Genomic DNA, 27,088 nt, shown 5'->3' with positions numbered 1-27,088 from the left:
TTGAGAGAGGGTCTCATTAGCTCGTCTCTGGTATCCTCAAACTATGATCTTCCTATCTCTGCTGCTCAAGTAGATAGGATTACAGGTTTGAACCACTATGTTCTACTCCTTTACTTTATAAATATTTCACAACTCATGATATTGGGTAGTAAACAATATTCTCATTGTCATTAGGTCAATCTGTGTTTTTTTTTCTGATAGTATCTTTAATACTTTGGTATAAAGTTCTTTAATCTAAGACATTATTTTTGAAAACTTACAAAACTTAATTTATGCATAGAACAATGTGAATTTATGCACGGAACAATGTGAATTTACAGTGAGGGAGAACTCAGACTTCCTTTTTGTCTTTCAGAATTTGAATGCCTCATCAGTATTTCCTTGTTTTCCTCCAAACCATAGACTTAATTTCAGATGCACGTATATTCTTTTCATCAATAATACTAAGGAAACCTGGTGAAGTAAATGGAAAAATTTCAGTAGAATATTTAGGACTTCTGTACAGAAAGATAATATGCATGTAACCATAGTAAACTATACTGAATGCTACTAAAAATTGTGAAAGACTGTTGAGTGGAACCCAAACTCCAATACTGAAAAACTGTTGGTAATGAGCTAGATTTTCCTTCTGTTTGAGGATAGAATATTTGAAGAACTACTTGAGGAATAATCTGGCCATATAATTCAACTGTAGTCCAATCTAATAATTGTCATTAAAGAGGAGGACGAGATTAGGACATCAAACAAGACATGACCCAGTGAGGACACAGACAGTAGAGGCCATCTACAAGCCAAAGAGAAATCGCACCGAAGAAGCCAAACATTCTAACAACTTGATTTTAAACTCCTAACCTAGAATCTCTATTGTTAAACCACCTGTCCATTTTGTTATAACAGATCTAGAAATCTAATAAAATTCCCCATTTGACTTAGAGAGTCACCATGATTTCAAACAAAATTTAAAAAAAGAAAAGAAACCTCAAGCAAATACTTGTGTGTGCCTGGTCGACATAGGCAGTGAATTAAATGATGAATGAATATTCAAACCAAATAGTTCCATGTTAGCAGATGGTCTTTGATGGAGTCAAATAAGAGCCAAGAGAGCAATGCAGACTTTTTGATTGCAAAGTATTATCAGCTTTCTCCTGCTCTTTTGATCCATGGATTAAAATATGTGTTAATGTGACCACAAAATTCCTCTCTGCCATTATTATGGGGGTCTGCACACACACCATCAAAGGGTATATTTTAAAGCTGGGCAGGTAAGGATTGTATGAGATTGCTATCTGTATCTTTGTAACATCAAGCCCCTCTCATACCACAGTCAAAATCTTACAGAAGTCTGTGCAGCTTGTGATGTGATGTGGCAGCTGAAGTGTGAGCAACAGTCTGTCTTGATGCCTGCATACTCATTCTTACACAGAAACAGGTCATGTATTAGCAGGGAATGCTTCTTGCTGTGGAACCCTAGCAGAGCTGGAGGGCAGAGGACAATATCAAGACAGAATCTTTTTATTGTTTCTCTTTTCCTTTTGTCATTTCAGAAAATTTCTTTTCTTTATCACTTTGATCATGCTACTTTGTGGAGTTGTTTGGGCAAATCCCTACTGTTAGGCCCACTAACTTCCACCTAATAGGGTCATATTTACGTGACAAGAAGGGATGAGATGGGCTTCATTCCCCAGGCAGTAACTCTTGGCTAGTTCTGACAGGGACATTATAAGCTCACAGGCGTTATCAAATCTGTGAAACCAAGTGTGATTTACAGCTAGAGTTAGGGCAAAGAAACATATAGCAGTTGGATTCTAAAATCAGAAGCTTCCTCCCTAGCGAAGTAAAGAGAATTTGAGTCATAGGCCAACAAATAAGACTGATTTCAGCTTATCTTGAAAATTTCCAGACTTATTCATAAATTTGACAGAGGTGCTATCAGGAAGAAACACTTTGAAGTGATAAAAAAAAAGTAAACACTCAACATGAGACCCAGAGATGTGGATCTTTCAGATGGCTGAGCTGGGTGTGGAGAGCCACAGTGACAAGACAGTAGGAGCCTGCTTTCTCTTGCTTTCATGTTCTTTTAAACTGCCTCTGGAAATGGGGATGGAGTGGGAATTATTTACTCAAAAATGTACTTTGAACTTTTAAAAATTGAAACTGGGAAGAGAGAAGAGGGATCCTGAATTAGCAAGTAACGAGGACCTTTCTTTCTACACAGAAAAATGTCAGCAGAACAAAATTGACGTAAGTTCTGTTTTGATAATTTCCTGAGCAGTAAATGATAGGGACATGGGAGGGATTTCTTCATTTCTTTTCTTTTCTTTCTTTCTTTCTTTCTTTTTTGTGACTGATGATAAGGTGGTGTCATCCATTCTAATAGCAAAATTAAGTAGCAAAAAGACAAGCTCATTTCTCATGAATATCATATTTGATGGTTTGACAGGATTAGGAAGAAATTAAATCACTTTGGGATAGAATTTTTAAATCTCCAGAGAAAGTGATACATTTGTCTTTATTTTTAATCACTGGGAAATTTAATTTTTTTCAACTCTCTGGAAGGAGCATTGTTTATGAAAACATACACCCCAAAGAAATTGCATTAAAGTAATAATTCATATTCTTTCATCAGTATGTGAGATATATTTATATAATATTTTAAATATTTTACATATGTATATATTTTCAGACAAGAGCTTCTGGCCAGCTTGTAACAAGATAATGTGTTGCCAAGTGAATTAAAGTAATTCCAGTATGAAGCGAATACATTTAAATCTGCTAATATGTGCAGCTTTATCAAAAGTAATGATCATGTGGGTGTGCATTTGTGCGGGTATGCATTTGTGTGCAAGTCTAATCCCAAACAGACTAGGAAAATCTTCTTAATCGTCTTGAAACATGTGGCTTTAAATTCATATGACTAACTATTGGACAATCTCAGTTACTCACTATAGAAATAAATAATATTAACCAAAGATTTAAAAAATATTGCATGGATAAGTGTGGTGTGAAACATTCTCACAAAGTTCTGTGTTGCTCTTTTCTTTCTTTTTTTTTTTTTTTTAGTCAGTTGTGGGGCTTAAAGTCAGGGCCAGGGTCCTGTCCCTAAGCCTCTTTTCCTTAAGGCTAGTACTCTAACAATTGAGCCACAGCACCACTTCTGGCTTTGTCTGAGTAGTTTATTTCTTTCCCTGGCTGGCTTCCCACCTCAATCCTCAGATCTCATCTCCTGAGTACCTAGGATTACAGTCCTGAGCCAACAGTGCCTGACTGTTTTTGTTTTTGTTTGTTTTCAGTGATAGATAATCCCTGATATGAAGGAGGAGAGTCAATGGCTAATGTAATGTCCCAGCAGGGATCCAAAGACAAAAATCAGACAATGCAGAATAATGAAATGGCCAGTTTTATAGAGAATAACACAAAAAGAATGCTCTTGAGAACCTTTTGGTTCTGCAGAACTGAAGACCCAAAAATAAACCCACAGACCTATCGCTGCCTAACCTTTGATAAAGGAGCCAAAAAAAAAAAAAAAATAGAATGGACGGAAGCAGGCTCTTCAACAAATGGTGCTGGCAAAATTGGTTAAACACCTGTAGAAAACTAAAGTTAGATCCTTATTTATCACCCTGCACCAGAATCAATTCCAAATGGATCAAAGACCTCTAGGTAAAAGCAGATACCCTCAAAACATTACAAAAAGGAGCAGAAGAAACATTAGGGCTCCTTGGCACAAATGGGATTGCATGAAATTGCAGAACTTCTGCACGGAAAACAGCTTGCAAGATAAATAGAAAGCCCACAGATTGGGAGAAGATCTTCACCGGCCATACAACAGACAAAGGCCTCATATCTAAAATATATATAGAATTAAAAAAATTAAGTCTTCCCCCAAAACAAGTCCTCAAAGAAACAACTGCCAAATTAATAAATGGGCTAAAGACTTAAAGAGAGAGGTCTCTGAAGAGGAAATAAGAATGACCAATACACACATGAAAAAATGATGAGTATCTCTGGCCATAAAAGAAATGCAAATCAAAACCACATTCAGATTCCACCTGACCCAGTTAGAATGGTCATTATCAAGAAATCTAATAACAACAGCTGCTGGTTCTCCCCACCCCTCCGCCCCTTTTATTGTCAAAGTGAAGTACAGAGGGATTACAGTTTCATATGTAAAGCAGTGAGTATATTTCTTGTTCAGATTGTTACCTTCTTCCTCATTTTTTCCCCCGCCTTCCCCCTCTTCCCCTCATGAGTTATACAGTTGGTTTACACCAAATGGTTTTGTAAGTATTGCTTTTGGAATCATTGTCTTTTTATCCTTTGTCTCTCAATTTTGATATTCCCTTTCCCTTTCCTAGTTCTAATACACGTATATACAGTATCCAGGGTACTCTGATGAGATACAGTGATAGCGGGCATACAAACACAGGAAGAGAATACGAGAGAAACAACAACAACAAAAAGGTATGGCTTCACATGTCATGTTGAAAATAATTACAACAATGATATAACACTTGTTTCCATAACGTGGAGTTCATTTCACTTAGCATCATCTATGTGTTCATAAGGGCATAGCTATTGGGCTAAGGTGATCTTCTGCTATGACTAGCCTAAATTTGTACTAATTATTCCCTATGAGGGAAACAATAGATTCCATGTTTCTTTGGGTCTGGCTCACTTCACTTACTATAATTTTTTCCAAGTCCTTCCATTTCCTTATGAATGGGGCAATGTCATTCTTTCTGATAGAGGCATAGAATTCCATTGTGTATATGTACCACAGCTGCTGGTTCTGACATGGCTAAAATGGAATGCTACTACACTAGTGGTGAGAGTATAAACTTGTTCAACCACTGTGGAAGGCAGTATGGAGGTTCCTCAAAAAGTTAAAGATAAAGTTACCCTATGACCAAGCAACCCCACTTCTGGGCATTTACACAAAGGATCACAAAACAAAACCATACTAAATCTACCTGACATGCAGTACTCTTTACCATAGACAAAATACGGAACCAACCCAGATGTCTCTCAGTAGATGAATAGGTCAAGAAAATGTGATGTGTGTGTGTGCATATGTGTGTGTGTGTGTGTGTGTGTGTGTGTGTGTGTGTGTATTCTATGCTTCCATTGGAAAGAATGACACTGCCCCCATTTGTAAGGAAATGGAAAGATTTGGAAAAAAAAATCATATTAAGTGAAGTGAGCCAGACCCAATGAAACATAGATTCCATGCTTTCCCTCATTGATAATAATTAGTATATGTCTAGGATAGTCATATCAGAGGATCACAATAGCTCAATAGCTATGTACATATGATCATATGAGATGATGGTAAGCAAAATGTACTCCAAGATATGGAAACAAGGTTTTTCATTGCTGTTGTTATTGTTAAGTACTATGTGAAACTGTTTCTTTTTTATTTTTTTTTTCTTTCCTGTGGTATCCCCTCTTGTCACTATATTTGATAACCTGGGTATTGTATATACTTTTATCTGAATTAGGGAAGGAAGTGATAAAGAATAAACCAACGTAACAGAGATGTTCACAAGAGAATATGTTGAAAATTAACTGTACAACTCGGGGGGTGAGGGAGGGAAGGTAGAAGAGGGAGGAAGTAACAAGTTTGACAAGAAATATACTCACTGACTTATGTTTGTAACTGTAATCCCTCTGTATATCAACTTGACAATAAATAAGTAATTATGTTTTTTCAAAAAAAGAGAGAGAGAAGGGACCTCTCTGCTTAGTTGAATTCATGAAGCACTTCTTCTCAATGACCAGTGTGTGTGCATGTGTATGACTCATATGTGTGTGTCTATGTGTGTGTGTGTGTGTGTGTGTGTGTGTGTGTGTGTGTGAGTGTTGGAGTGAAGTAAGAGCTAGGAGAGGCTTTGTTACCACAATTAGCCTGGCAGCCAACAGATCTCCCAAACTAACTTTCATCCCTTGGTACAGCTTGGGGGGTAAGATGGCAAAGCTTTTTTAATTCTTGACATTTTTATTTTCACTTCTCTCAAGGAGCCCTGCCATATTTTTAAGTAGGTGCAACACATAGTACTTAATTTATGCATTTAAGTAAGCAGATCTGACAAAACAATGAAAGCTACATAAGGTTTATGTGGGCAAATTGCCACTTCTTGAACTTTGGAATCTGCATGCACAGTAAGTTGAGAGTTTGCTAATTAACTCTATGCACATGCCCAGAAATAGACTCACAAATATTGTTTCTTGTCACCGAGAATGTGTTTACAATACATACAAGCCAGATACACCTATAGATGATATATCCAGGTCAGAAAATATTGTGTATCACAATATTTTTAGATTCTTATTCTCACATTTTTTTCATTATTTTGCCCAATTGTCCTGAGAATATTTTTCTATTGGTGTTGCCAGTGTATAAGATAAAATAGAATACTTACTTTAACCCATGCAATCTCCTTTGGGAGAAACTGGCCAACAGTAAACTCTTGCCAAGAAAACATTTGATGTTTGGCCTGTTGGTTGTATATGGAATCAGAGAAGCTTGGAATAGAAACTATAATATTTAGATATAGCTACTGAAACAAAATGCCCAAATACAGGTACTCAGTCAAGGGAGAAGATTAATTCTTTGTCAAATAGATGACCATAGGTGAGCAGTTCTAGACAGGAGGAAACTCACTCATGTGTTTGGGGACCCATGTTCTTTGGGTCCTGTGGCTCCATTTTCCTCCAGGGGTTGGCCATAACTGTTTAGTTGAATATGGGTGACTGATAAGTCCAGATGCCATTCAGTAGGAAGGGAGAAGAGGGCAGCTTCATTTTCAAGATGAATGTGAAAGACTTGGCCATAGTGATGAGCTCACATTCTTATGGCTCAAGATCTGTCACAAAGATAGAGAGGTACTGTACATGGCAGATAGCACAGGCAAGATATGATTCTCCTTCTTACTCTGGATGTCTGGCAAATCTACAAAAATTGGTAAACCATGCTAGATCTTATGGGGACATTGATCAAAGCTCTCTGAACCTTCATTTTTTCTGGGTTTAAGGAATGATCGACACAATATTTAAAAGTTAGGCCATTTCAGAAACTAAAAACAATTATCTTTTGAGCTCTGAATTGTGTGAATAAATGTGACATTCACATCACTTGGTTATAGTTCAGAGATTCCTTTTTACTGTTCATTTATTTAAAAAAGACAAAAGAGATCCATTATAAAATTTGTCCTTGTAACTAATGAAACTGAATTGTCTTAATGACTGTAAAAGTGGATGCATTGATAGTTCAGTGAATGCTATGTTGTATACCTCCTGTGAGCTTTTCATTGTTATAAGCCCAGGGGATGATACAAAGCAGAGTGTTCGCATAGTTCTCAAAGGTGAATGTTGGCAAGCTTCCTGGCTCCAGATGTTCTGGCAAATTATAAAATTTGGATATGAAGGACTCTGATCCCCTTTCAATTATCACCAGATGTGGCATTCCTAAATCCTTAAATTTATGAGAGAGAGAGAGAGAGAGAGAGAGAGAGAGAGAGAGAGATCAACAGCTGGAGAGTGTGAAAGTCCTTAAGTGCTTTTTTTTTTTGCCAGCAGTAGGGTTTGAACTGAGGACGCTATATCCTAGTTTTTTCACTCAAGGAATTCTACCACTTGATCAACAGCCCCACTTCTAGCTTTTTGATTTTTGTTGTTGTTGTTGAGATAAGAGTCTCATAGACTTGCCTGCCCCAGCTGGCTTTGAACTTTGATCCTCAAATCTCAGCCTCTTGAGTAGCTAGGATTATAAGTACAAGACAGGAGGACACCTGTCTTGAATGAATGAATGTTTTATGATCACCCACTGTGTATTTTTAGGATCCCTTAAAACTATGGTGAGAAGATTTCCTGTCTGTGTGATATTTATGTTGTGTGTCCTTCTGGCCATTGACCATCAGATTTTTCCCTCCTTCCTTTCCTCCCCCCTCCCTTTTTTCCCTTCCTTCTTTTCTTCCTTCTTTCCTACTTTCTTTTTTTTCTTCTTCACAGTTTCTGGGGTTTTTGAGCTTGGGGCCTCAAGTTTGCTGGGCTGATGCAATACTGTGGAACCATACCTCTAATTGTTATCTACTAGCTATTTTTAAGACCGAGAGTTACTTCCTACTTGAGCATGTGCCAGAGTGATTTTTATATTTTAGACATCCAGTAATTGCTTGTTGTTGGGATACCTGGCCACTACATCCAGAATCCCTTTGTGGAGACTGTCTGGTGGACTTTTCTGCCTGGGCTGGCCTAGAACCACACCTTCCAATGTCAGTCTTTCATACAGCTTAGGATAACAGGCATGGACCTCTACACATAGCCACGAGATCTCCAACTTTTCTGCCACAGCTGAACTCAGTCTTACAATCTTCCCAATTGGCAAGTATTACAAGTTCAAAACAATGATGCCCAGCATATTTCTTGATTTCGAATTAATATTTAAAGCACTTTTAATTTCCTACTATATGTAAAGCAGAGTACTCTAAATGGATTAGATATATTCTTAAAAAATGATTCAGATTAATCTCATCACTATAGTTCAACACATATCCATATGCAAAAGCAACATGCATTCATCAATCACCTCAAGCCTTCTTCCAGCAGAAGAGCTGATCAATTTAAGGTCTTGTTTCTGTGGGCATGGAGAGTATGAACTTTTCATTGCATTTTAATTCATGTTTTTCGCTCTTTATTGTCACATTACCTGTCAAAGATGAACTTTGTATCCAAAGGTTCTTTTTCCTTATATAGCAATGTGAATGTTTTGCTAGCTAGTTTTCTTTCTTATATTCTTTTTCCCTTACCAGAAAATTGTCTAAAAATGACATTTTGAATTCCTTTGTTTATTTTGTAACACATATAGTATTAAACTCAGATAAAGGAAGAATCTACTGCCTGAACCAGTGAAAATGTATAGAATTTATTTGCTTAGCTTTAAAACACCTAAATTTGAACATCCGTCTGAGGTTAAAGCTGTCCCTGAGGACTGATGACATTTGATCTGCCTAACAGCTTTAGTACTCAGTTGAAGTTGTTCTTTCTATGTGGTTTCAAAGCTGGAAGCTCAGAAAATCCATTAAAGCCAGAGTTAGAGCAGAAATAAAGGTGATGACATAGCCATTTGAGGTGAGAAAGGTGAGATTCTTCAGAGGGTTGCAAGAAAGGGCATAATGAAGACAATTTTGGAGCCAGGCCTCTGTGGTCCTCCCAGCTTCCTAACTAAGACCTCCCAGAACAGCTCAAGGATTAAATGTAGTGTGACCTGATTAAACTCTTCTAAAATGCTCCTGCTAACCCTCCTCTATCCTGCGTATATACACCTCTTTTGAAATACTGCCCTCATTTTGTAGATCTGAGTGAATGCTGCTAACATAATGACATTAAGTTTCAGGATGTTGTTTTGATAAGATACTGAACGCTATTATGAACTGCTTTCCCCCCTCTTTGGGCAAAGCACAATGCACGCAGAGTGACAAAAAGTAGCCCTTACTATTTGCCTCATAATGAAGAGAGAGAGAGTATAGCCACTCTTGGCATTACCTGTTTACATTAGAATCCATTCCACAGTGTCTTTTGCTCTTTGGTTCCAAGCCTCCATATAGATTTAGCTAAGCAAAAAATGTATCTGGCCCCAGCCATCTTCATTCTCCAACAGACCCCTGCATTTAGACTATTCTATGCTAAGTACTAAGGAAATCTTGTATTTTACTTCTTATTCCAGACCACCAAATGGCATATGCCTTTGTGGTTTCCTGATAGTAGTCTTGTCACTCAAATTCTGCAACAGGCATGGAGACTTCTTTGATTATCTTTCTGTTTCTTAGCAGGAAGTTTGTTGTTACCTCATTTGCCTGCTAAAAACCCACAGAGGTTCTTGTCTTGTTAAATGTAATTCTGCTGCAATTACTGTCAAATATTGAATTAAAAGTGGTTAGCTCATTAACAGCTTCCCCCCAACAATCGATTAAAAAGTTTAATTTTTTAAATGTGAATATGGCTGACATTTATATATGAACTTCTTCCTCATTTCAGAATCTAATTATATAGATTGCTCATTTTTTACTTGGTCACTGAAATCCTGGAGCATGGAAGAGGCACTCAGTGGTAACAGATGGCTGTAGCATATTACCACCTCCCAGAAGAAGCAGGTCTGGAAGGACCAGCTGAAAGCATGGGGTTCAGCATCAAAGGCAGATGCTGTTTCTAGCATAGAGCCATAGAAAAGTTCACTGGGATGTAAGTGGGTGTGGCTTCCGGACATGTGTAGAGATAGTTCTGGGGAATATCAGAACAGCTGACACATGAAAGTATTAGGCAGGTGGGTAAAGCATAAACAGACGAACAGAGCTGGAGCCACACATGGGGCTGTACTTCAGGTAGAAAATGGCCAGATTACAACAGGACTTAGTCCCAAAAGCAGGAAACCTGCAGAAACTTCCCAAGTAATATGGAAATAGCACTGTGAACACTGTCCTTCTCTATCTGGGTTCTGGAGGGTCATATCTGGAATCCTAGCTAGGTTCTGAAGGCTCGGCTCTGTCATCCTAGCTACTTAGGAGGCTGAAGGCTGAGGATCTTTGTTGAACTCAGCCTAGGCAGGAAAGCTCAGGAGACTCCTAACTTCAACTAACCAGTAAAAAGCTAGAAATACTTAGTAAACTAAAGTGGGCTAAACAAACAGTCCATACTCATTATGGTGATACCTGGAGTGATCCTTTAAAGCCCATAAACTGGATCACACCACTGTGTTCTTCACACCTTTCAGTAGCTTCCTAAACCAATGTTTCTTAATCTCAGAAATGCCAAGGGAGTAGACAAGGACTTGTCAAAATGTGGACTCTGATCTGGTGATCAGAGCTGGAACGTGAGGTTGTACATTTCCATTTCCAGTAAAATTCCAGGTGATGTCTGGACCATAATTTAAGAAGTGTGAATCTGAAATACATCAACACTCTCTATCTCACTTCACTGGTAAATTTTTTTCCTTTTTTTTTTTGGTGCCTCTCCTGGGGCTTGAACTCAGGGCCTGGGAGCTGTCTCTGAGCTTTTGTGACTGTGGCTATGTGAGCCATGGCTCCACTCCCAGGGTTTTGTTTTTGGGATTTTTTTAGGTGGGGTTAGTAAAATGGAGATAAAAGTCTCACGGACTTTACTGGCTGGATGGGCTTTGAAGTACAATCTTCAGCTCTCTGCCTCCTGAGTAGCTAGGGTTATAGGCAGTGCCCAGCCTTTACCCATTTAGTATCTTTGACTGTCCACACCCAGCCATTCCTATCTCTTTCCCAATGCACAGACTTGTAGTTTCTGTTTGCTATACATGAAGTACCTCTCACTTAGACCTGGCTGCTGTATTTGATTTCAGACTAAGTGTCTCCTCTTCAGAGTGGCTGCCCCAATTAATTTATTATTTCTTATTTTCTCTGATATTTACAACTTATTCAATAGTTTTTTATATATGTGTCCCTAATTAGTTATCATTAGTGATAATATTTTCTACTATTTATTAAATTCTCTTATGGAGTAGACACTATACCCAACTTTATCTTTGTCTCATTTATTCTTAGTATCAATTTGGTAAGTTCTGCTTTGTTAATCACTAGTTCATAGCCAATAGAGTTTTGTATATAGTTTACAGACAACATAATCAGGCATTTTAAGAAATCGCCTAAGACTTCAAGTTCTTGAGCAGATAGAGATCCAGGAAAATTGCTGTTGTGTATGTGATTCTGAACACTTAGCCTGTCGTTTTATCTCTTGTGTGGAGATGTTCGCACTATTATGACCACTATCATCTCCATGTGTCTGTCATGTGTACAATCATCTCCAAATGAGGTTGTCTGTTCAACTCCTTGAGCCTTCACTAAACAGACGAGGTAATGGGACACAAAAGTCAGTTGCTAATCCTAGGAAAAACAAGAAGACATTCAGTAATGAAAGTCAAGTCATCAACACTCCTCAAACCATAATCAGTTGCTATGTTTTGTGATCCAAACATGTACCATGTAATTTAAAAATAAGATCAATTCAAATGACTAGGAAGAAATTCTGAATCCTCAGGTAAAACATATTACTTACCTCAGATGGACATGTATGCCAATGAAGCACCTCTGTTCTTAGCATCCAGGGGCAGCAATCCTCTGACCACCTTCGTTCTCCCCTTTCTGGAGATACAAATTTGAGTAAGAGTACATTTTGACCGTATTTGTCCTCTAGGGTCCATAGATAGCTTTTCTGTGCAAGACAAGGCCTTTCTAACCCTAACTTTAAAATTAGGGAATTACATGCAGTATTGAGAAGGAAACATTAAGTTTTCTTTGTCCTAGATGCTCCTGAATAGGAGCATATGAGGTCACTTACACAATCCTATGGACAAGTAAACATTCCATTTCTTATTGTGGAAGGAAGAAAGAAGACTAGAGTCAGGATTCTGACTCTGAAGCATCTTTGAATGCGGGCTTAGCAGCTGACCCTCCTGGAAGGCAGCAGTGCACAGGGGCCTGCCTCATGCTTGTTATTTTTGATGGATTGCAGTCTAACTTATAGGGCAGGAAGCTCAACCCCCCCAGGATCACGTTGTTGTAGCTTGCAAAGATGTAGAGCTTGAAACATTTTATTGTAGGTAGCCCCAATGGAAGTTTCAGGTACTGACTTCAGGATCCCTTACTCTTCTTTCTTGTTTGTGTTCCCCCTAGATAGTAAAGAATCATGCCAAATTGCATTCCTCTCCCACAACCTTCCACATATACACTCAAACTGAATATGAAAATTGGTCTCTAATTGTTGGATATAAGCTTGACTAGCTTTGAATTAACAGCTAAAGCTGTATTCATTAATCTGAACAGGGAAGAGCAGGCAGACTGTCATAACACGTCTCAGTTCAGTAGTCATGCTGAGCAGGTGAGAGAGCGGGAGGCACTTTGAAAGTGCAGCAGCGGATCTCCATCAGCCCCATCAACCAGTGATGAGGAGGGGAAGACAGTCAGCCACAATATCACCACGAGATGGATGGCATTCCTCAAAGTCCACTGTCCCAGGGGCATCCCACCAATGATTGATGGTTATCCACAGCAATTAAACTTCAGAGCTTTTAAATGTCATTCAGGAGTGGAATGCTATCTCATAAATGTGTTGTTTAACATTTATCAAACAGGTGGATTGAGTAGGGTTTGGGGCTGTGGAGTCATTCTTTTGGGAAAATAGGAACACTCATCATTATTTTGGAATGGGAAACAAAAACTACGTGAATGAGATTTTGTGCTATTCTAATGCATTGTTTTCAACATTAAAATAAGCTGGACTAGAGATTTTTTTGGGAGGGGGGGGAGCAACTCTAAAGTGGCTCTTCTGTGTTGAGATTGAGTAAGTAGAGTGATAAGGATGTATGACAAAGGACCAGACGGCTTGTTCTTGAACTATTGCTCTTTCACTTAGGATGATGTACCCTGGAGAACCCACAGCTGGCATAGCCTATCTGGCTAGATGGTAGATGTAGACAGGTATGATGAGTCTTCACTTCCATTGTGTTGTAACCATCTAGGGAGCTTTGAAAACATACCATGGGTTGGCACTTACTTGGGACTGTGACTCAATTAGCTGGAGGCAGGGAAGGGTATATACGTATAATGTGAAATCTCCCCAAGTAACTGAGATGTATTCAAAATGGAAATCCACTGCATTAGGAAATTTCCAACATACTGGAGCTGTACATTTCTAAGAGTTTTCACTCTTATGGATATGTTCCCAAAGTAGAGGACATTTGTTAGCAAGCAAAACCTTTCCACCAGAACAACACATGATATTGAAGCACAACCATACAACGGTCAATATTTTTCCTGACATTCACTTGTATTTCTTCATTCACTTACCCATAGATTGGGAAACTGAAAATTATTTTCAAAATTGTAGCTATGAGATTGGGTTTATAAGAACAGGGTATAATGAGGACCTTAAATATAGAGTATTAAGTGGAGAGAGCCTTTGGAAAAGGTAGTTGTAACAGAGTTCTTTCAGCAAAAAATGCCGATAAACTTATTGATTCTCTAACTCTCCATTTTGACATTCTCTTCTGTTTATTTCTCTGTTCTGATTAGATATGTGGTAGCTTAGAATTTTTCAAACACTAATAGATGATTTAAAATATCTCTTATTCCTCCATTCAGATAAGTTTTCAGTTTAGGAGAAGGATAGAATAAAACTATACACAAGTTCTAGTTCCTCAAATCTGATTCCTTTAAACATACTGAAAAGGAATGACGAGATGGAGTAAAGAGAAAGAAAAGGGAAGTAAGAACAGAGACCTCAATGGATCCATGAGACAGGGTCCCGAGTTTTGTTTTCAGGGTAAGTGATTGGGAAGAGACACAACCTAAAAGGAGAGTGTGATACTAAGAAAAGATGATTAAGACTTTTAGGAAAGAACAAACACACTGAAAGAAAGAAGACAGAATCTCAGTAGATCAGACTAGGAGTTTAATTATGTCTGAAAAGGAATTCTAGGTAACACCAAACAGAATTGGAGATAAAAGGAGCATGGAAAGTGGGAGTCCAAGGTTTACATATCAGGCAATTGTGGCAAAAGTCTTGTCTGGAGTAATGTGCACTTTTCCAACAGATGTGGTTTTCCTGAGAGAATTGTTCCAAGGTGAGGACTTCCAAGAATGGTCCTGTTGGTGTGGGTCAAGTGGGCCATGAAGGCAGCATTGTGTTATGAGAACAATGAAGAGTCCCATAAAAGTCCACTTCCTAGATGGAGATCCCCACAATGGGCACATAGTACATGTAAGAGAACAGACTACAGACATCCTATTATGTATTGAAGCAACAGCAAGATTCATCAAACTATTGGGATAGGATTGTGTCAGTAGCCATTGTGACAGAGCACCAGAACAGGGAAAGATCTGTGCACTAGCCACACCTTTGCTCTGAAATGATGTAAGTATCAAGAAATCAAGTGAACTGGAATTGTGTGGTGCTACAGGAGTCTCAAATATAAGTGAACTCACTCTTTAAAAATCTTTCAGAATTTGCACCCTTATTTGCCATCTCATTTTTGATAGGAGTAAAAGATAAACAGCGAATCTTGAAGGGTAGTTTGACGTATCCTTAATGTCACATATGTCTGCCATGGTAGTCAAAAGTCTATGGAGTGATAAAATGGAGTTTCATTTACAAAGTATCTTCTTCTAGTGCTTCAAATGAAAATAGCAAGAGAAGTATACTGCTAAGAAATAACACCATTTGTAAGAGTAGTCTAATCTATTGGCAGACCAAAGCATAGAATACTTTTCACATTTTTTTCATCAGTCCGTTAAGGTAATTTCCAAAGAGAAAGCCTAGACTGAAAACAGAGGTTATGCACATTTCAAACAAATTCCTTAGGCATTATGAGTTGAATGAAATGCCCAACTGTTACACTTTGTTCTTCTTTACCAGCTGGAGACAAGCACTAGGAAGGTCACAGTGTTTATTCTTACCTACAGATAGTTGCATACAGTTTGGAAAATAAATCATTTGGAAAAAGAACAAACAATAGATCTTTTATGTATCACACATTGGTGTAGTGGGGATAACACAAGCGGTTCAATGGTATCTATTTCCATTTTGTTTTAGTTTCCAGAGTGACGGGGGAATGAAGAGATGCTGTACTAAACCATAAGCAATAGCTAGAATCAGATATACCAAATGCCATTCTACAATATGACAGAAAGGTTTGGACCTACTGGATTTACTTCCACCCCAGGAATTTCCAGGACATCTGGTAAGTCAACAACATTATCACAAACATTATGGCCAACCATGTGAGTTTTTGCAACAATGTATTTATTTTCCAAATGTTCCAGCTGAGAAAGCCACATAGAACATTTGCACCATCTAGCAGATGGCTAATGGGGAAGCCAATATTTTCTGTGGAAACCAAGTTTCTTCTAACAGGAGATATTTTCAGCAGAATGAACAAATAAGCCTAGGTTTTCATATTTAATTCTCACCCTTAGAAAGAGAATGTATCACAGACTATTAATTTTTTAAAGTGTGTAAGAAAACTTATTTTCTTTTTTGAGATTACAGAAGTAAAAGGTCGTTAAACCCAACTATCTTTAGTGTTTGTGAAAATGGTTACTGCCTTCTCAGCTGACATGAAATGGATAGGCTGAGAAATGTTGAAACTTTATTTTATTATTGTTGTTATTATTATTGATTTGTGGGAGAAAAAATCTGTAAGGTGTGTGATTGGAAATTAGTTTACTCCTGTCTATAAGTGAACTTACAAATAACTCACTAGCTGAGGACCTATGAATGAGAATTGGTTGGAAACAGTGGTTTATCATTATTGTTTTTATTTTCAACATACCATGTGAAATTATGCCCTTTTTCTTCTGTCTTTCTTTCCCATGGTTTAACCTCTGATATCACTGTAATTTATTTTTGTACCCTGGGTATTGTATATATGTGTATTGGAACTAGGGAAGTGAAAGGGAATATCAAAATGGAGAGACAAAGGATAAAAAGACAAACCAATTCAATAGCAATATTTACAAAACTATATGGTATAAATCAACTGTACAACTCATGGGGGAGAGGGAAATAGGGAAGGTAGGTGGAGGGGGAGAAAATGAGGGAGGAGGTAACAAGTTGGCTAAGAAATGTACTCACTGCCTTATGTATGAAACTGTAACCCCTATGTACATCACTTTTACAATAGAGAAATGAAAAAAAAATCCAGGTTTGTCATGATTTCCTTATAGCCCTGTTGATTGTCCTTAATACCAAAGTCTTAAGGTATTTGTTACTGTTATTAAGACTTATCATCATTACACATAGGTATATTAAATAGACAGTATAGGAGATGTAGATTTTGTATACATTTGGTGCTGTGTATCCATAGGTCTTGTATCTGTAAAGAAACTCATGACAAAAAATACTTCATTTCAAAAAATTGCATCTATAATTATGTGTGTAGACTTTTGTCACTGTCTTCTAAACAATATAGTGTGACAACTGCTTACACATCATTCACATCACGGCAGGTAGGCATTATGAGGTGATGTGAAGTACATGAGCAAGGGTGCCTGCATTGGTTTTATGAGAATACAATTCTACTGTAATTAAAGCATTCCAAGAACTTGTGGATTTTGGTTTCCATATGGAATTCTAGACCCAAACCCTCATGGATACTGAGAGCTTATTAGGTATTACAGATTACAGCATGTACACAGTCCCTTCCCTCATAGAACGTATATTATGGAGTAGAGACACAAATATAACAAGTAAACAAAGAAGTAAATTAGATGATTTCAGGTAACCAGAAGCATGCTGAGGGTAATTAAACAGAGTAGACCAAAAGCCAAGATGTTTTCTATAACCTGGGGTAATAAATCTCAAGTCAGAGCGAATAGGAAGTGTAAGGGTCTTGCAACAGAAACAAGCTTGGCCTTGAGGGTATAAGAAGTCAAGTGGATAGAGAAAATAGGTTGAATTAGCACAAAAACTTGTGTGGGCCTTCTGAATCAGCTTCAAATTTTCCCCCATATGCAATAGAATTTAAATGTAAAGTTTAAAGGATGGAAGGTATGTACTTTCACTTACTTACATGTGCTCTTACCTCATCTTGTCTTTGAACTTTGATTGGGCATGTATTTTCCTATAGCTAGTTCTCAGTCAGAGTTGCTTTGCTGCTACTGCTTATGTTGTTGGAAATGTACGGATGTCTAATTGTACTAGCACTTTCTATCAGTTTTAGCAATGTGAAACTTTTCTCATGGTATCAAGTAGACTCAAACACCCATAAATTCAGGGAAGTTTTAATTGGACAATTGAAGTAGTTTCATGTGGCTATTACACTGTCAACAAACATGACCTGACTTGTGAGAAACTCATGAAGTGCCAAAACACTTGTTAGTTGTTCAAAATCTAAAGTGTGCCTTCTCTATGATGAGGGGTAACCTGATAAGACTTGAATTCTAGCTGACCTTTCATGTACTCCTCAAAGCAAGGCATGCAGAGCTAGGAAGAGGACCGGAGAATTCTGATAAAAACAGACAGACATAGCCATTGCCTTTCCAGTTAAATTTTCCAGGGACTTTGTATATTTCATCTCTATACGGTGTGTGCTTTTGAGAATTTTAAACAAGCAAAGCAACTGTCAAGAAGTGAAAATGAACCCTAACCAAATTTATCAACTTATACAAAACTGAAACATGAATGTATAAGGGAGGGAGATCTGTTAATAATAAAGAGATTTATTTTTTTTGACAGCAGAGAGCATGCATCTGGCACTAAACATTTTATGTGGTAGATACTTAGATTTCTCTTTATTATCCAAATAAGCAACAATCTGCTTGCGAAGTAGAAAGAAGAGTTTGGAGTTATGTGAAACAAGGCAAGCCGGGAGCAAGGAGTATGGCTACTGAATTCAAGCAGGGTTTCTGAGAACCTAAGAAATGCATATATCTGCATGGCTGCATTTGTGCCTGCTTACATGTATGCATACTTTCATGAGATAGAATTCCTTACTACACTGGGATCAACCCTGGGGGCTATTCTCTTAGAAGAAGATATGAATGCTTTAATCACACTCCATTATGCTCCAATGTTACTAATTCCCAGTATTACTTTCTAGAAGAGAGTGATCCCTTTAAATATGCAATTTTGTACTTACTCAACTGAGTTCTAAATGGATTGCACTTAAATGGTTTAACTGTCCAAATAGTCCTCACTCGACCCTCTTACTCAAGATGTTAATGACTCGATGCTCAAAGAACAGTCTGAGAATACATGGGTCAGAAGAAGGTTTCAAACCATTTTACTTAAAAGTGTTCCTCTGGAGATGGAATTTACCAGGAAACAGTAATGTCCTGTTTGTCTGGTTCCTACTCTTGAATGTTAAAAAAAAAAAATCAACATTTTCTTAGTACTACTGTTAGTTGTGAGGGATACAATGGTAACAGCAGAGAAAGGGGCACTTATTTTTGTGGTCAGTGTGAAGTGGGTACAGAAAATAGACACATATGTACACACATGAACAGAAGAGATACAGAAAGAAATTGATTACAAAGACCTATTTAAAGGTTATGGAAAAGGCTTAAGAGAAGTAAATAATCAGACAAGATCTGGCATGTTCTGGGTGGGAGATACTTGTTACCTTATGTATGTAATTGCAACTCCTCTGTACATCACCTTGACAATAAAATTAAATAAAAAATTCTAAAAAATGAAAAAGTAGTAAATAATCAAGTAGCAAATATAATACTTGACCTAATTTAGGAAAGGAGAAGAGGTTTCAATGAAAACCCTTTTTTTTTTTTTTTTTTTTTTGTCGAGATCTGAAGTAAAGGACACCTGGTAGCTTACATCTGAAGTCCTAACTACTTGAGATGCAAAGAATCTTGAAGTTAGCCAAGGCAGAAAAGTTTACTGGACTCCATTTCCAAAAGAAATACTAAAAAAGTAAGTTGAAGATGTGGCTCAAATGGTGGAGCAATAGATAAGCAAGTAAGCTGAGAGTAAGGCTCTGAGTTCAATGCCCAGTGCCACCTAAGAAAAGTTAGCAAATAAATAAATAATAAAATAATAGTGGAGAGTCCTGAACATATTGGAAGGGGAAAGGTGAAAGCCATCCGAAGACAGGGAACAGTAAAAACGCTGAATGAGTTTTCTAAACACTGGTAATGAACTTGGATGGGCAGAGTTTGTGGGAGAAGAAAAGAGAAGCAATATAGGATGACAGGGACTTCTTAGTTATGAAAAGTTATTTGAACTTATGCGATGTGCTATAATCAGTCCATTGTAGGGGGACACATGGTCAGACTAGCATTTTGAAAAGCATCAGTATTTTCTCTGTATTATTTGGATGTGTCTCTCATATTACTGTAAAATGTCTTGACACAACCAATACTATTTTTTCAATTGGTCTTCCTTTCACTCTACTCATTTAATTATTAATCAGATATCTGAAATTAGTAATGCTGTATCTATAGACTCATGGGGCAGACACAGTTTATAATTCACATATAGCTATGGGAAGCCCAAGTTTCCTGAGTGTGGTGTTCAAAAACAAAAAGTCCTTAAACCTCAAGGTCCTGAGAAATGCCCTAAAGAGGTCTCTCCCTTCCTAGAATTCTAGAAAAATTAACCTATTTTGATAGGCTAAGTGTTTTAGATGTGTTTTTACTAAAGACTTAAATAGACAATTCAGAAGTTGTGAAGCTTCTTTTGTATGCCTGCGCACTTGGGTAGCATGTGTAGATAAAGACAACTTGATTAAAATAATTGCCTTAAGGATTTCCCATGGGATTCCAGCTTGATCAAGATGTGAGAATCATTTACAGTACTGAATTCTCCCAAAGCTGTTTAGAAATAGCATCATAGAAATTATATCAGTGTGGATAGTAGGAAGAGACAAGGTAATCCAAATTCCATATTACAAATTACCTCATAGTAAAGAGTTAAATTACTAGCAGATTTCTAAAGATGAATGTACAAGGAGCACAGACAGCTCTTAGGGGAATTTTTATTGTTATTTTTGATGACTTAAAATCTCTTCCCATTACATCAATGTGAAACTTACTAAACCACTAATGGATGGGCTTTTTGCTATCATGGAATAAAACATACGTCCCTAGGGCATAAAGACTTATTTTCATCTTTTCCTCTTATCTTGGTAAAACAGTCTGCTGAAAATATCACCCTTTGTCTAGCAAGGACTTAGTGCTAGGGCAGCCAGCACTAAAGTTGGGAAAAGAGGAAGGTACTGGAGATAGTTTACCTGCCACAGGCATAGGCCATTATCTTCCCCCTGTGAAAAATTGCCCGATTTCTCCTCTTGATAAAACTAGACATGGGTTTAAAAGCATTACTTAAAAACATAAACCTCAAATACCTAAGTCCTTACTTCTTTTCCTTTATCATTCGCCAGAGCCTTTGAGAGTTGAGGGGGAAAGAAGGTAACTGCTTGTAATAAAATGCACTTAAAGAGAAGGAAATGTTAGATTTTCCAGGCACAGTTGATAGAAGCATTATCTCAGGAGGGCTTATTCAATCAAAAGTCTGAGCTGCTGAAGCGAGCAGAGATGAAGAGATGAGAAACAGTTTTGTCAAGGCATCAAGCATGCACTACTGGGAAGGCCTTCTGGTGGCTTCCCTTGGTTCTGGATCTCACTGGGCATGCACTTCAGGTACATCAGATCTTGCCTTGCTTCCTTGGGTGCCCTCAAAGTTCGTTCTGATCACCTCAGTACAGCACTCAGTTTTGAGGCTTTCCATCTGCAACTGTTTTCCCAGTGTTGATCTTACCTCACTCCCTGCCATTACACATACCTTGTATTGTATCCATCTTCAATTTGCCTCTTTGTAATTTAGCTCTTCCAAGGTCTTTGTTCCTGATTTTCTTCTTTGCCTTGGGGGTGTGTGTGTGTGTGTGTGTGTGTGTGTGTGTGTGTGTGTGTGTGTGCGCGTGTGCGTGTGTGGTCTTTTGCAGTTTGTTTTTTTTCCAGACCTGGGGACCAAACGCGGGGCCTTGCCTTGCCGGGCAGGCGCTCTTCTGCTGAGCCAGCTCCCCAGCCCCCTGATTTTCTTCTTATCACATTTAATGACCCAGTTCAAGTTGTATCGTTTTCATAAACCACTGCAGATTTCTACCACGCATGTTCTGCTCTCATACCCTTTTGCTTCCATCCCGTAATTTATTTTGCATCTTCATATTTCTGTCTACATTCTGGTTTTGCTCTTATCCTCTCCTTTTCAGAATGTAAGTTCCCTGAGAAGGATGACTCATTTTCACCTCAATGTCTTTTTCAGAAACTAAAATAACTAACGGAATATTTAAGGAACACTTCCTAATGGGTGCCAGGGAAATAGTTTCTATTGACACTGAGTTTTTAATGTGGTACGGAATAATGATAAATAGGAAACCCAGATGCAAATAGCCACAAACTTTAGTGCACACTACAAAGCATACAAACAAGGTGTCCTGAGGAATGTGAGACAGTCTGTGGGAGGGAATGTTTGAGTTAGAATGGTGGAGGAATAGGTTTCCTTGTAATGGTGACCAGGGGGATAAATTGCAGTGGGGAAGGATTAAGGCTCAATGGAACATTCTGGAGAGCAAGATCAATTAAATTCTAGCCAGGACAGAGTTTGACATATGCAAGGTCGGAAGTCCTTTTGTGGTGAGAGAGAGGAGTTACAATTGGACCAGTAAACAGGTGCCAGGTTTTTTAGAGAAAGACTTTGGGAAACATTAGAGGGCATGATTAAATTCTGTCTGATTTCTATTTTTTCAAAATAGTATAGGTGTGTTTTGACTTAAAGCATCTCTTTAAAGCCTTATTTACTATAGTTGCATATTAATAATCTTTGCTTCTTCATATAAAACATGTGCAGTGCCCTTGAGGATTCAGTGAGTAAAGCTATGAAACTATTAAAAATAAAAGAATACATAACTCAATATGTTCATGTCTATTATCTTAGCCAGTTAATTTTAATTGCCTCATTTTGACTAATTTATGAAAAAGAATTTGCTGAACAATCTTCTAGTACAAACAGAATATGGAGGAAATGAGATGATGTGTTTATATTAGTGTGGTACCCCTTTAATTGAATCTACTAAACACATTTTAAAAAATACAATAGCATAACAACCTGTCCTTGTAATTAAAATCTTCTCCCTTTATTTTCTTACTTCATCCAGGGTTACTTTCTCATAAGTGGAAGAAATCCTTTTATTGTTCTAACAAGAGTCTGTTCATACCTAGATTAATTAATTTAACTTTGTTTCCAGATTTCTTTGTCCTGCAAAGCACCTTTACTTGCCTTTCTTCCAGTTACAATAAATAAATGAATTGGCACAGGGGTTCCATACAGCAGTTTAAAAGCATTGACAGGAAATGTGATAGCAATAATACCTTTTACACTCAAGTATGGGAGAATGCAAAGGATGGACTTTATGTAAGTAATTTAATTCTACTGCTTTTAGGAAAGTTTTCTGGTAATAAGTTTTGTTGGAATAATGCAGTAAGTTTATGTCAATGGGATCCTATTTGTAGCTGAGAAGACTACAAACAGTTCACACAATGAAACCCAGCTATAAGGCAAACTGACACAAACCAAATGTTCATGATAGATCCACCTACTCGACACAAATGGAATGAGATCTACAAGAGTGGGACTCTCGCCCATCTCTAATTTTATTTCATCTTATTGGTACACATCATGATTAGATTGGATAAAGAGAAAATTAACTTAATATATTAGCACTCTAGGATTTCTAGGTTCAAGGTTGGGGGTAGGGGTAGAGGAGGAAGGATAAGCCAGTTAATTTAACAAGTGTGATAAATGAATGTTGAAATGTAACATATAATTGCTTAGAGAAGTTTCTGAAATTTTTGAAAATATTTTTTGCAATGATAACCACCATAGAGGTGAATTATTAGATTTGTATTAATAGCCTTTAAGCATTTTATGAAGTAATCCAGTAAAACTGTCTTCTATCCAATCCTCCCCTATACTCACTTTTATTGGCAACATTTCATCTGTGGGTTGTTGTTGAGACATTTTTACTGTTTACCAGATGGGGTAAGATTTTTACATAACTTAAAACATCTGCTCTCGTTGCAGTCCAATATGATCATCTATTTATATTTTTGAATTATATTATTCATTTCCTTTTAAGTGATCATGAAAATGCCTTCAGAAGGACAAGTTTACACGCTATTTGCCGAGGACATTTAACTTTTCTCTTTCTTCCCCCTTATTTGTCTCCTATTGGAATAATCTATATTGTGAGTCATGAACATAGTGAAATATTTAGGTATCTCTCTTACTTATGAAGTATTTGATTTCATAAACTAACTGTTGTTAATGTCACCTCTGCTTTCAAATACACACCTGCACAAAATCATTTCAGTGAGAATGTAAACTATAAAAAGCTATTTTAGGTTGTGTCAAGGGTCTGACACATACAACAAGTCGTTAGAAAATAAAGTGGGAATAACGTTGATATTTAAAGAATGGAAGAAAAGGGCTATGACAAGCAGGAAAGGAAATTGAATTATATACTTGGACTTTGAAGTGGTTAGTAATAGAAAATATTGTTGTATAATTTATAAAGCACTTTTATACATAAGAAAAATTGTCAAATCACGTGCAAATGTTACTATTACTATTACACTTACTAGATGAGAAGAGTAAGGCTTAAGAATATTGATCAAAAAAAGAACATTGATCAACTTTCTGAAGGTCACAGTGGTGAAGCCATTGAACTTAGACCACAGTTTCTGTCTTCAATAGTGCCTTCCCAAATACCATTATTAAATCAAAATCAACTAGAGCTTGGGAATCCAAATGGCAACACACTTGTCTGTGATTCTGAGAGACATGGGTGAAAACTCATTTTGTTAGTGATTGGAACAGGGTATACAAGACTTATTGTCTCATTGGCTATTGAGCATAGTGCCTTCACAGGTATGTCCTCTAGAAATGTGTCTATTCTAACTCAGGACCTAGGATATGAATATGAGTTTATTTGGAAATAATCTTTTCCTATTAATGTATTTTGGTTAAGGATCTTGAGATAATATCATCCTGGATTTAGGTTGGGCCCTGAATTCAAGTATCTTTACAACAGACAAACCAAAGCCAACAAAGAACAAAGAAACACACAGATCATGTAAATATGTAGATAAAAATTGAAGTTAGATCAAATACCAAGAACTATTCATATACAAAGCAGATAGGAAACAAACATGGATTTCAGGAGCTTATAGAGATATAACATTGCTCACCTTGTGAGCAGATAGCAAAGAAAGAGGAAAAGGGTTCCTATTATTTCCTTCAGATGCATGTCCCCAACATCTAAAGACCTCCCACTAGGCCCTCACATCATAAAGGTTCCAATGTCCTAACAGTGACATCCTAGAAATCAAATCTTTAACACTTCGGTATTGGGAGAATATTAAAGATACAAATTATATAGCACCAGGCCTTATAATTTCTATCCATTTGTGGCCAGTCTATTAGTCTATTATCTACCTCTCTGTCTGTCTGCCTGCCTGCCATCTATCTATCTTTCTTTATCTGTCTCTCTCTTCCTTCCTCTCTCTCTGTCTCTCTCTCTCTCTCTCATATCCTATCCATTCATCCATTCCTCTTCCTATCTACTCAACATCTATTATTTCTGCCTTTAACTATCCATTCTTCTCATTGCCTGTTGTACCTTTGGAGTGGAAATATGTAACTCATGGCCTGAGAGTTCTTGAGAGAAAACTCCAAGAGATAATAGTGATGGATGGCTGACATCCTTCCAACCAGTGATGTGTTTATATGAGCATAGTTTATAGTCCTCTAACACCATGGTTGCTGGCACTCTCTAAAAGGACATATGAAGAAAAGGGAATCTTTCAGAGGGGAGGGAAAAATGGGGAGAAATACTGTCAATGAGATAATTTTATGGGTTGGATAGGCTATAAAATTTTACTGTCACTCATGCCTAATTCCACCTTTCGTGAGTAATGTCTGACCCAAATATAATGCAATAAATATAAAATTAAATAATTCTCCAGCCCATAATTGAAAATCTAAAGAGTAGGAGTTTTCCAAGTAAAAAAAAGTCATTGAAAATATGAATAAGGATGGGAATATGGCGTAGTGGCAAAGTGCTTGCCTCATATATGTGAAGCCCTGGGTTCGATTCCTCCACACCATGTATATGGAAAAAGCCAGAAGTGGCGCTGTGGCTCAAGTGCTACAGTGCTAGCCTTGAGCAAAAAATAAGTAAATAAATATATTTTTTAAAAAAACCAGAGACAGTGCTCAGGCCCTGAGTTCAAGCCCCAGGACTGGCAAAAACCAAAAAAAAAATGAAAATATGAATAAATTGTACAGAATTTTGCTGTTAATTAACTATTCTATACAAAGACTTTTTTTGGTTAGAAAGAACTGAAGTTTAAGATTCATGAGCTTATTTATGAGATTATTTTAAATACTGAGGGATCAGATTCTCATTCTATCCTCATTATAATCTTCATTTCAATTATCATTCTGGAAATTATGTTCAAAATACCTGCTTTGTTAGTCATGAACTAAACTGAAATTTAAGATTTCTTTTCCTAGACAGAAGCTATCAAACTGTTCTTATTAAGGGCAAAATAGGAATTGCATTAGGTTTGAGGGCTATATGGTTATTGTCATAGCTACTTAATTCTATGTTGGAAATTCCAAAGCAGAAATGGACATAAGTTAATAGATATTAACTAATATTAATACTATTAATGATAATAATGTAATATAAAAATATAATAATATTAATATTAATAATATTAATAGATTGAGTCCTAAATAACATTATTTACAAAATCAGGCAAAGAGATGGATTTGACCACCAATCTGGTTTGCTGAACCTTTTTTCTAGATATGAGAAGTCCAAAGGTAGTCTGTGATCCTGCAAAATGTTTTTGTTGAATTTAAAGAAAAGTCAAAATCTGTTTTTGTTGCTCTCATAGCTACATTAACCATAAGCCATAACCTCTCCCTAGGTCCTATCCCTAGTCCATCATAATTTTAAAAACTATTCACTCTCATTTCTCTCTGTGATTGCAGAAATCTATTTATTCTTCTATAGCAAAGAAGCAAGTTCCACTTCTTTCCAAGGTTTAGCTTTCCCTGTGGGGGAATAGAAGCAACTGCAATTGGGAAAGCAAATATTCTTCCTTACCAAAGTTTTAAAATAGAAAGTGAAGAAATAAAAACTTCATTAGCAGCCAGAACCAAGCCTTAGATGCTCATTGATTTTGAAAGCACCAAATAGGTAGGAAAAATGAATACATCAATCTTTCAGAATCAATGCATCTCTCTGCAAATAAACCCTAACTTTCCATTTCAACCCTATTCTCTCTTTATCCACCAAAGAGATGCCAGGAACCATCCCTTCCTGAGTTAAAACTACATTCCAGTGCAAAGCAATGATTCTTGGCATATATATGCTTAGCAAAAATGACAACTGCATTGTAAAGTTTAGAAAATGTAACATAAGATCCATAGAGAAGTCAAACTAAATAGATGTGAGGCAGAACAGCTGCGAGCTGTCTCTTTCAGCACC

This window comes from Perognathus longimembris, chromosome 3 (genome assembly GCF_023159225.1).
Source record: "Perognathus longimembris pacificus isolate PPM17 chromosome 3, ASM2315922v1, whole genome shotgun sequence".
NCBI lineage: Eukaryota > Metazoa > Chordata > Mammalia > Rodentia > Heteromyidae > Perognathus > Perognathus longimembris.
The sequence above is the reverse complement of the archived record's forward strand: the minus strand, read 5'-3'. Positions refer to the sequence as shown.